Here is a 12,544-nt window from a genome sequence, read left to right on the forward strand (position 1 = left end):
CAGTGAATTTGAACAGCAGTGATCGAAGGTATGTGAACCCAAATTTGGGATATACCCATGTGTTAAGTCTTTCATCTCTTAGTTAATTTCTCTCAAATATTTGTTGATCTGTGAATAAGAATTTATAGGAAATTCCGGGAGTTGTCCGTGACCAATGATCAATGTAATCAGTCACGCGATTTAGGACTGTTTGCAAAATGCTCAATATTGTCGGCGTAGCACCAAGTTAGAATTCGGAAGTCGGGACTTCCGAACCGAACTTTCTTCCGAAGTTTTATTTGTCAAACTAATTGATGCGTTGTTTAGCGCATCTTTATGCGAATCCAGCGCACTACTTCCGAAGTTGGGAAAGTTGCCTGTATCTGGAGAAAAATCCAACTTCGGTATAAAAAGCGGTATAAATTTATTCGGATAGACAATACCGTCATCGGGGGTGACAATGGGTCAAATGGGGGTGAGAATGGGTCACTGTTTCAACTACTTAGAGTGCTTGTAGAATAGATTAAATGTATCTGAGGGCAAGAAGACTAAAATATAAGAGACCTTTTTGTACAATTTCGCTCTACGACCTCCGGACTGCCGGTGAGAGCGATGACCCATTCTCAACCCCCAGACCCATTGTCACCCCCGATGGCGGTAACCTAAAATGGAGCTCTTGGGTTCACATACAATTTTTCGAATCCGGGGATTTTATTTTGCATGGTACGTTCATTTTATTATTTTGCTTTTACAGCAGACGATTCAATTTTTATTAGGTAATAATGGGCGTGCTTTCAGTGGGACATTTAAAAAAATTAAATCAAACATCCGACAACTAATCTTTACCAACATTTTTTCTCCAATTTTAGGCAAGTACTAAGCCCTGCACTGGGCATATTTACGAGTTCTCATTCGACGAATAGTTCCCGTCTCCCGAAGGTCGAAGACCAGCTGGACGCCGCCAGAGTTATACTGAACTGCAACAGCCAGCGTCACCAGCGAGTGCAATCACAACCTCCCAAATCCGCCGTCACTCAACATCAAATCCAGTTATCAACAGCGGAGCAACAATCTGGTAGTTTTCGTTCCGATCACGGGAACCTCCAGCAGGAAAACCCCTTTGTTATAGCCGCCCTGGTGCCATGCTCATGAAGGAAACCCCCAACTCTAGCCGCAGCTCGTTATTTTTCTCACGCAAGCCAGACCCGGAACGGATACAGGTGAAATCCGCATCGGCATCGATATTCTGTAAAAATCCAATTGAACGCAATTGAATGTATATTAATTCATAATTATATATAGAATTTACTTACGAAATCCAGTTGATTGAATATTTATCTCGATTTATTTGCATTTAACTGTTATTCGAGGCAGTTATGTAATAAAATAATATACTTTCACTATAGTATATGTACTTTACATTCTGCCTCGAATGACAGCTGGATGTAAATAAACCAGCATGAAAATCGTGAAAATCCCTTTTGAGAACCCTAACCGCTGCCTAACCACCCAAAGCGAAACATATCTAACGTTCCCCTAACGTGAGAGTAACAGGTTAGATGAAATTATGCACCGCAAACATAAACATACCTAACAAAAGTGTGTCATTCTAGCGTAACTTTAGCCTCACTTTACCCTAACCGTTAGAGAGAATGTTAGTGTAACTATCTCACAGGTTAGAAGCACATTATGCTCAAGTTAGAGTAACCTTCCTTGCTGGGAATACATGCACTTTTTGCTCGCATGACAGCTGGATGTAAATAAACCAGCATGAAATCCCACCCGAAAATACCCTAACCACTGCCTAACCGCCTAAAGCGAAACATAGCTAACGTTCATCTAATGTGAGGGTAACGGGTTAGATTAAAATATGCATAAATCATAAACATACCTAACAAAAGTGTTGCAGATCTGTCTAATTTTAGTCTCATTTTACCCTAAAGTTAGTGAGAATGTTAGTGTAACTTTCTAACAGGTTACACTCATGTTAGGCTCAAGTTAGAGTCACCTTGTTTGCTGGGGTAATACAGCGTTCAAGGGGTTAGAAACTCTACCACACCAAATTGTGTTGAGCTGCACTCAGAAATAGAACAAACCATTGTTAGTTTAGAATCAAATCTTTTTATATATAAACGAAACTTATACTTAGCCTAGTTTAAGAAGTATTCTATGCAAGATTACCATTTAATCTATTATAGAATTTTGCGAAAATATATTCCAAAAGTATAATTGCGGCTCTGAAATTTGCTGGCGGTTACGTTTTTTGTGCACTGTGCTTTTTTAAACGTTTTTAAATAGGTGATCTCAGATCTCTGTCTTTTCGACGCTACGGCAACTACGGAATCTTTAAGAATATGCAGAATTATTTAAGAATATACAGTGAAGTAGGAAACGAAAGTTTGATGGTAGGTTTTCGAATTAATTTTCCGATTAAAATAATGATTATGTGGTTTTGATTTTAGTACCGATACAATTCCGGTGGCTCTTATGATAAAGAAAAATGAAAATTTCAAAGATGGAAAGCCGGCAATCATCCCGCTTTAGCAAAAAAGGTATCGGCGAGATTTGAAATAGTTTTTCTGACGCCAAAATAAAGGAAATGTGTTCGGATCGAATAGCAGCACAAGCTGTTGTCTCACGAAGTCTGATAAAAGCAAATTAGATTGTAAGCATATTCCAAGTATCGTGATCCAGAATCAAACTTTAATCGCTCAACAGCTCAGTTTGGGTACGGCAGCTGCATCACGTGATCTGTATAGTCGGATAATTAGGTCAAGCTATAACAGCTCTGTTGTGCGTAAATGACGACCGTCAGATAGAGCCGGCAACAAAGTATGGATGCCTTGATGGATGCGCTTTCCAATCAGTTGGAAGAATTCGGCAAAGCGGGTAGCCTACCCGCAAACAATGTCCCACGTCCGCGGGGCAACTTTAGACATTGACATACCAGAGCAACCAGACAAAGACATCGGCAGTACTGCTCAATGCTCAGTATCGTTTGTTACATTATGTCTAAATTAAATGAAATGAATAAAATAAAAAGTTTGACAAAAATATTTTCCTGCTTTCGTTTGTAAACACTGAATAATTCTAATCAACATTATATAAACTCAACTAATACTATTTTCAATATTTTCGCTTTATACTATTTCCATATACATGAAAGTTATACTAACCAAGTATAACTGGCACTTAAACGAAGCTGGGGTCAACCAGGCGAATAGCCGATTAGAATGACTTTTAATCTATTTAGTATAGATTTTTCTCAGAGTGTGCTCTTCACGCTCGTCCGGCTAAACTCAATTTTGGGTCGATATAACTCAAATTAATATCTTCCTTCGAGACGTCAAACGCTGAGTAATCGAGACTTGTGAATTTGAGTGACTGTTATTCAAATACATATAAATAAGTGGAAAACTCAAAATTGAGGTCATCGTGAAAATTTCTGAAAAATGACGAAGTCCGGTTGCTCGTGAAAAGCCAGAAAACAGAAAGAAAAAACACTAATAAAATTGAAAAAACCATTGGTAAATTTGAAAAGTTGCGTTGGTTCTTTTTCGTAGAGACCCGCATAATAAAAAACAACATGTTATATGGTCAGAATCATTATTACGCTGTAAGATATAGCTTCACAGTTTACGTTGCGGTTATCGAATACTTTTCGATCGATTCAACCATAACTGCTCGAGATCATCACTAAATGTCAACATATAACATGCTGTCTCTAAAATGTTCTTTATTTCCTGCATTATATGTCAACATTTTATCATACAGTTGAGCGAAAATTTTGCACGCGAAAACAGATGATTTTATGGTGACATAACTTAACAACCATTCAACATATTGTTATTTGTCAAATAACCGTACCACAAACTGTTAAAACTTTATATGAGATTGTTCATTTACAGTTGTCAACAGTAAAGGAAACTGTTGTCGACCGCACGGGAAAATATCCATGTACAGTTTGTAATTATGCGGGGAGTCTCATATGTTCAGTGCAAAAGTTGGCCAACTTTTGTTTTCAAAGTTTATCATCCATTCCAAACCGTTCCAAAATCAAAAGTTTAAACTTTTAGAATCGAAACTGTGGAACTGTCAAACCGAAATTGTTACACTGTTAAAAATAAAAGTTGTTTTCCCTCCTGAAAATAAAATTAGACAATTTATTTCATTTTCAAATTTTTTATTCTATTTAATCAAATCAACTCTTTTTTAAACCATTTTTTATTTGTTATCGAAATTATTTCACTTATTTATTACACTGTTAAATAAAAATACATCGATGCCGAGGTCGTTTCATCGTTGGAACCGGTGACGCTGTTGGCCTCTACTGATCCAGGCATCAGGCATTCTTCTTTTTTCGTCCATTTCATCTGTCCAAGGCATAAAGGAATAAATAAATAGAAGCACTAGTGCTCATAGTCAAAATTGGCTTTGAAATATTCGGTACCTACCATGAGTTTTTAGGCTTATCAGTCAGTGCGCCTTTCATGATTTTGTTCGGCACACTGCTGACCAACTGACTTTCGCTTCTCATACATCATTGATCGTTCCGCTCTGTAAAAATAAAAACAAGCAGTGTTCGTATATTACATTTTGCCTTTTCACTGCTTGGATCAAGTATTTAGTCTTCGACTTACCTTGTCATGGATATTTTGAGTCACCTTTTCATCGATTGGTCGTCTCTCGTCTCCGGAAGGTTTGACTTTGCAACGTAGCAACGGGAATAAGCTTCGTTAAGACGCCATCACGTCGCTCGGTGAAATGCGATCTAATCAGAAAGCGAAAAGGTAAACAGAAAAACGTTATTATTATTGCCTGGGTTTACATACTCATTTGTGCTTTTTTTTGGGAGCCTCAGCTAAAAGTTTTGTAAAACTAAACGTACCTTCCACCTTCCAATAATAGCGATGTCAGGAACAAAGGGAAGCGCAGGAAATTTATTTAATTCAACTAATTTTGCGACCAGCAAAAAGAAAAAAAAACTGATATCAACACCTGCGATCAATGCCGTAACAGCCACGAGTTGTCTTTGCGGATTTGACAATTTCAATAATTGCTACACTGAAAGTAACGCGTTTTAAATTTACAGTTTGATCCGAATAAAAACACTTTTAAAATTAAAAGATAACTTTCACAGTAAAAAAAATACTTTCATTTTAAAGAAAATAAAGCACTTTTCAAACATAAAGTTCAAAATATTTATAAAAATAATATTTGTTTTTTGTGTGTAGCGTTTGAAATCTATCCTAATTTCGTGACGGTCTCGAATTTGGAAATTTCCGTTTTACACCCTGTATCAGAGTCTTCCCCTTAGACGTAGTTTACGTCAAAACGAGCCGAAGTTTCACAGAACGCATCCACTGCAGCAGCGAAAAAGATTCCGAGCCCCTCTACTGGCATCAATAGACGTAAGCGAGAAGTTGCCGTCAAACGCTCCCAAGCTTTCGAGAGAAAACGCGCGTAGCAGAAACGAACTGCACCAGCTAAAAACCTTGGAAGTTGCATTAATTTGATGTCTATGCTGGCTTGAAGTTTCCTGTTAGCCTTGCGAACAAAGGCGCAGAATCCAGAGATTGCGAGATAGATTCTTGGTTTGATCTAGGATGTTTTCGAGTGGGAAACATTCTCGACACTCTGGGCATAGTGTTTCCTTTGACTTTGTCACATACTCATGCAAAGCTTTCAATGAGGGACCGACTGTTTACTTCGATGACATTTACTTCCAGGGTGCAGCAGCCGTAAAAAGTGTAGACAACAACCCGAGCAACACACATGTTGTAAATCAGTTGATGATACTCATATATGACCAAATTTGGTCATATATGAGTTATTGCAACCAAATCAACGTGAATTGTGCTGCTAGGGAACCTTCCGTGCACCATGTTTACGGTACTCGTCACTGAGTGGCGATACCGGCGTTTCTATCTGTGTTGTTAAGCCTGCTACTCTATGTTCTGAGATTTTCAAAATTTTCACCTTGAACTCATGGAAGAATGGTAGTTGGAAATCGATTAAATGTATGGGAAAATCAAGTATTTTGCAAATTTATGGAAGACGGTGGTGTTTTAGAAGAAAATAGTGATAAGGAATGAAGTATGAGGTGAAAAGATTATTTCCTGCATTTAGTTTGCACTAATTAGTAGCCTAATAGTGATAAAATTTTGATTTTACTACCATTGAAAAAACGCCATCTCTTGCATTAATTGTTTTGACAGGTACCTTATTCATAACTAAAGAAATGCTAATAGATAACTAAGTTGAAAAGCAGGCCAAGTTTCAGTTGGAATGTAGTGCTATGGGAGAAAAAGCCTGCGAATTCCGATGCACGTACGAGATTCACTGATTCAACGAAACCGAATGCTAAACTGTTAGCAAGTTTTCAATAGTAAATATTATCATACATAAATATTGTAAAGGTGCCGTCAGACGTTGCAAGCAAATCACTCTCAACGAGCATTTTGCTCGCAGAAAGTGACAACTGTCAAAAAATTTCCTGTCTGACTACACTGAAAGTGATTGCATGCAAACAAATGACAACTCGTAAGCAAACGCTCGCTTGCAATGTGTGACTGCTAAGCGTTAAAAATTTTCAACTCGCAGAAACGAAATTGCGCTTGCTAGTGCAGCACTAGCAAATTTTTCGCTCGCAAAAGTGAAAACGTTTTCAGGTGGCAGTATTGCACTGCAAAAATAGGAATGAAATTAGATTTTGTGGCCGAAAAACAAGTTTTTCGTTTTTGTTTATATTTGCATGAGAGTAAATCTGTCATTTGCTTAAAGTAAAAAAATGCTACGTGTGACTGCAATTGCGAGTGCTCTCAGAAATCATTCGCTCGCACGAGTGATTTGCTTGCAACGTCTGACGGAGCCTTAACACACTAAAGTCGGTTTTTACGCGGGGATATGGACTGCGTAAATTAAAACAACGTGAAAAACCGCGAAAATTCCAAAATATGTCTGAATAAACCGGAAATCCCAAGATTCGAGTGAAAAAAATCGTATAAAAAGCGATTCAAGTAAAAATAACCACGTAAAAAGCGACTTCAGTGTACATTGGGTATGAAGCGTTGACTCTTCCTTAATCGAATGGTCCAAGAAAATTGAAAATCCACCGAAAAACGGCTGAGATATTAACAGTTAAAGTCTATCATATTTTTCGTGACGTTTTTCGATTTTTTTGCAATCGTAAAGTGTACCCCAATATAGAAAAGACAGACGTAGTTCTACGTCAAAATGAATTCAAATTGAATTGTGCTCATCAGCGACTCACGTGACCCCTTGATTCTGTTCCTCTGATGAAGGCAAAAAAACATTCAATATGAACACGTTCTTTCCAAAAGTTACATCACATTCGAGCAGCTTACTGATGACCGCGCGATGATCAGCTAATGATTATATTTATTGATGACAGATCTGATGCGCACATAAACTGCTCGACAGCATAGTTTTGTTTTTCAGGCAAAGTAGTGTACAAAGGTGACGGTTCGCGGTGGGTGGAAAGCCGCGGTCGCGAGTGGAGTGCGCGATTCGAGTTTACAACTTCCAGCACGGCAGTGAGGTGAGGTTGACTTCGTTTCATCGGTAGTCGTCGTTCGCGATCCATTCAAGTTTTGGTTTCGGTTCAGATTGGTCGTGTTTTCTGCGCTTTTCTTCAGTGAAGTAGTTGAGTGACTCGGTACCGTGCGTTGGTGCTTTTCTGTTTCCCAAAGTGAGTGGCTGAGTGTTGGATTGGAGAAAATCTCCCTTTCGTGTGTTTCTTGACTTTTACTTTGGCCGTCGCGATTGCTATGTAATTATTAATAAGGGCACCTAACAGTAATTCGTGGATTGGTTTTATAAATCATCATATGGCGGGTGGGAGTTCTATTACAATGATGTGGCATGACATTGTTGTTATTTACGACTTACGGGAAAAAATTGCGTTCTTTTCATTTTTGCACGTAGATCATTTATAGGAACCTGTTGCAACTACCTATGATAGATTTATGAGAATCCGATCCCGCGAATGAAAATTAAATATCGCAAAGTCTGCTACCTTTCAACCCACCAATCAACCGAATCAACTAGACCACGGACACGGCCAAGAGTTTTGATTAGGCTACGCGTACGGACAGCTACGCGGCAGCAACCAGTAGTCAGTCGCGGCCAGCAAGCAGTACATTCGAAGAAACTAATTTGCTTGAACGAAGAGATTGCTTTCGTCGTCGTGTGGAGACCGATGACGAAGTCATTCTCACTTGTACAGGATGCGTCAAAATGGAAAGGCCAAACTTTTTAAAATTGTTTGATTGAATATTTAATGGATATACAAATTCAAATATGGAATTATGTCACAAACAGGGATTGAATTCTAAAGAGAATGAATAAGTCTCTCACTTATCATCTCTGTATACATATACGATATGTAGCATCCCGCGAGGGACTTTTTTTTCGCATGATAGAGAACTGATTCGGAAGGCTAATACCCCATGATAAATTTCTTTCAGAAAGCTCCAAATGCGGGAGGCACTGGCTCTGATGACGCATTTCAACTTGTTGTACACAGCTGTGCAGTAACCAACACGAAATGAGCGAAAACAAAGCGAGAATCATCATTTTTCTGTGGGGGCTGCCTATCTGATTCTGTTTTGTCGCACTTGTATACAAGTTTGATAAATTTGTTATCAAGGCTTATGATTCGGAACAGTTTTTGCCTCTCTTTTTTTTTTTTTTTGTTTTGTCACTTGTGACGGCTAAGACCGCTCACGGTCCATCTCGCCTGCCTCTCTTTTATCGTTGTTTGCGATTCCTGGTCATAAATAATTCACATAAAATCGTAGCATTGGACAAAATTCTATGGCTCCCATTTTCAGCTGTAAATGTTAACTACATTGAAATTTTGCATACAGATTGCGCATCGCGACATATCAGCATTTTTGCATGACTGTTTACATGGTCTGGTCGGTGATCGGATCAGATGCGCAATGCCCTCCAATCCCACTGATTGAATGGTTTTTAAAAAATCGTTAGCTACAGAGGATTGGGTTCATGCTCTGATGTCCTTTTCTCCTCTTCCACACTAAAAAGAATTATCATTTATTTTATTTTCTCAATCAACCCCAATATATGTATACATTTTTGGTTTTTACCTCTCAATTTGAACTCGTTTAACACGTTTAACTCGTTTCGTCAGTTTAACTTGTTCATACCATTTTTACTGTTTTGTTTCAATTTTGCTTTTCATTTGAGATGCATTTTTATTTTTTTTCCATTTCACTTCCTATTCACGGTTCAATTTTTTTGAATTTAAACGTTTTTTAGATTAACAAAATCCGGGTGAAAATAGGTAGTTAGATTAATAGTTTATTTGAGGCTCTCTTATAGAGTTACAAGATTTCTGTTTTGGAATTCATTCTTCACTAGACAAACGATTTTTAAAGAAATTTCTCCAATAGGATATATTAATAATAATTGCTTCCTTGACCTCACCTAAGCATTTTATGTAAATAGTTCACGTGATTATTCTCAATAAACTAAATTAAACTAAACTAAATAGCTAATCCAACGATCTATTAAAACGAATAGAGTTTTGTTTTTGTAGTAAATGTAGATGCATGTCTATAATCTTTACGAGGAATCACTTCAGCGCTTCCTGAATAATCTTTCAAAAACCCACATTCGGATTCGTTCCTATTTCCTTATCTTGAATCTGAGATCCTTCCAGTAGTTTCTTGTGGAAATCCTCAACATGTCCACGAAAAACTTTGTTGGACTTTTTCAGGAAACTTAAGGATTTGCTCGGAAAACCCTTCTGAGTTTCCCACATTAGAAAACAATCTGCATTTTTACGACTTTATTGCTAATGTACTCCCAGGTGATAAATATTTTGTTTGAATGGCAGCGATGCGAATCGTCCGATTTAATTGGCCCATGTGCGATTAGCACGTCGAATGTGTTCCGTTCAGGTTCAAAGTCTAGACATAGAACTCGCGTTTTCTGTGCTAATCTTAAGTTACGACATTTATGTATATATACTGAAATCCGTGAATCAGAAAGAAACTCAGTGGTTAAAGTGTTAACAATCATCCTTATCTGTTACTTTTTTTTGGCTAGAAAAAGGACATCATCGGCGGGGCATATCACCGGTCAAGACGCAATAAGACGTTTCCGCAACAATCTCCTTCCGTACATCGATCAATTTCGGTAAGTACCTACCTCAATTATTGTTCATCTTTGGTGCTGGTGGAGTAGGAGTGTGCGGTAATTTGATATTTTGTGGTCGATAGTTTCTTTGATAGTAGTGAGCTGTTTAAACCACAACTCTAAAAATGTTTAAAAGTGAGAACGGAACGTTTATTAATCATTTATTAAACGTCTTGCCTTTGCAACAAATTTAATCAAATTTCCGTCAATTTCAATTCGATGTCTCCAACTGTTGGTAACTGAAAACAAACATAACGAGCTGGTCAATGTTGACCAATATCAGACCAACTCGTTAGACCGGTTTGTTTTTCTGTCAACACTTAGTTTTAGTATTTTATTCGAATTTTAAAAATTGTTAGTGCAGAGGCGTTATGTGATAAATATAGGAAACATTCAGGCGTTAAATCCTTCACACATACGCTGATTCTGGCATGTCTTTCACCTGCATTATTTTGCAAAGAAATTTCAATGCATTTCTCGCGTAACATATGATTACGGCTTATAAACCAAAACCATGATTTTTCATTTCCTGGCATGAACGATTGCTTTGTAAATTATTCTTCATGCTAGTTAAAACTCCGTACTTGATATCTCTTAAGAAACACATTATTGCTATTTTGAGTGAACGTCTCATGAACCATTTGGTTGTTGTGGTTTTTAAGTCCTTTGTTGGCGCCCTTAACTACCATGCGGAATGTTTGCTTTGGTTTTTAGGTCGTTCACTTTATATTGTTTATTTAGAAAAACTAGCTTCAAGTTATTTTAAAATGTATTTTCTTACTAGGTTTTCGATATATCGCATAGCAGAACTGCTCTGGCTAACAAATCTAAACAAAAACGATGGTGTTAGTAGCTTTGAGCAAACGGCTTAAAAACCAGACGTGTTGCCGGTGATGCGAGTAAACGGCGCGATTTTTGTTTTAGCTGAAATTTTGTAGATTTCGAATGGTTTTTCAATTAATCTTGATCTGCTGCTATAATATAACCGTTTACGTATAGTATTGACATGGTTTTGGCAATGAAATGAGTTTCTACTTCAATAAATGAATTAAATTAGTCATAGAAAATTTGAATCTCATTTTTCTCGGTTCAGCTTTGTTGGTTTTCCGGCCCTAATCATATGTTGCTCGAGATTTCTTCATATCTGAGGATTGAGTTTTTTTTTCTAACGACAAATATCAACCATTCAAGTAAAATCAAGTGGCGCGCAATTCTTCAGAATAGCTTCTCCATTCGTCTTTGATATCCCTCTCACCTTCTTTTATCTACGCTGACTTCTCTAAATGTACCAGCTTCGATCGACGCCGTGCAGCAAAACCTTTCAATTTCGATATGAATAAAGATTTCCATTTCTTTCGTGCCTCTCCTCGCTTCGGTGGCTTTTTGGGGTGGCCCTGTCTGTACGATGGACCCATCATCGATTGAAGTAAGAAAAGAAGACTGTGGAGTTTGTATGCGTGCCATCCTTGTTTTGGTGGTGCATATACGAAACCACGAAAACACTCCAAGAGGCCGCCCATATAATAAAATAATGACGTCTGCACCGATGTTTATATTTTTTTGTCCGTCTGTCCATTCTCCAGCCATCACGTTGCCCTCGTTGCTCTAGCTACTTGAGTTTCATGTAGGTAAGATAACACTAACCTGTTGCTTTACTGCAGGCCATATTCGGCTCGTCGTTATCTTTTGCTACTCAATTCCTTGCTAAAGTTAATATAGATAAGACGATAAAATAAATAACGTTTTCGTGTTCTTCCGTACCATGTAATGAAATGTGTTTTGATACACATAAGGGAGTGATCTTGACATTGAGGGAGGAAGACTGATGATTTAAGGGTTAGGGTCATGGGAGGTAATGTTAGCCTAGGATGTAACGTTCGTTGGCTCATACATACCTATATTTATCAATAACTCAGCTCAATCAAAGTTAATTGCCTATATTCCGGGAATAAACCACCCGACTTGGACATTAACTTACAATGTTCTGAAAACTCATATGTGAATATGTACATTATGTAAAACAGCGGTTCTCAACCTTTTTCTTGAGAGGTACCCCTTCGTACTTTCGCATTAATTGAGGTACCCCCTATTTTTTTTACTATAAATGAAAATAAACGTAGATTAGATATATGAAAAACGGACCTGAAAACTAACGGGAATTAACTCTTCAGGAAGTTGGCTAAAAGTTTCATTATTCCGTGCAAAAATTCCAATTCAAAGTGAATTTATATATCAAGCTTCCTACAGGACTTTTTTTGTCTATTGAAGGCTTCCGAGCATCTTGAAGAGGTGCTATCAAGGCTTCTGAGATTTTTGATAGTGTCTGATAGTGAACAAAGAATTCCGAGTCTCCAAGGGAAGCTTCCGGGCCTCTCGAAAA

General features: G+C 37.7%; 1 protein-coding gene and 1 long non-coding RNA gene across 3 annotated transcripts in view; one reads left to right on the plus strand and one right to left on the minus strand.

The window, feature by feature from the left end:
• Positions 1 to 4,185: 4,185 nt before the first annotated feature.
• Positions 4,186 to 4,905, minus strand: LOC134216425 (uncharacterized). The gene is made up of 4 exons (XR_009980663.1): positions 4,868 to 4,905; positions 4,620 to 4,750; positions 4,434 to 4,536; positions 4,186 to 4,352 (listed from the first exon to the last, which is right to left on the minus strand). It is a non-coding gene; the product is annotated as an uncharacterized LOC134216425 (long non-coding RNA).
• A 2,535-nt stretch (positions 4,906 to 7,440) lies between these two features.
• LOC134207809 (NADPH--cytochrome P450 reductase) overlaps positions 7,441 to 12,544 on the plus strand; it is a 100,236-nt gene continuing 95,132 nt past the window's right edge. The window contains exons 1-2 of one of the 2 annotated variants that reach the window (XM_062683738.1): positions 7,441 to 7,690; positions 10,075 to 10,164. The gene's annotated coding sequence lies outside the window, so the exon portion shown is untranslated. The remainder of the gene's footprint in view (positions 7,691 to 10,074; positions 10,165 to 12,544) is intronic. The other variant, XM_062683740.1, reaches the window with a different exon arrangement.

This window comes from Armigeres subalbatus, chromosome 1, assembly GCF_024139115.2.
Source record: "Armigeres subalbatus isolate Guangzhou_Male chromosome 1, GZ_Asu_2, whole genome shotgun sequence".
Lineage (NCBI taxonomy): Eukaryota > Metazoa > Arthropoda > Insecta > Diptera > Culicidae > Armigeres > Armigeres subalbatus.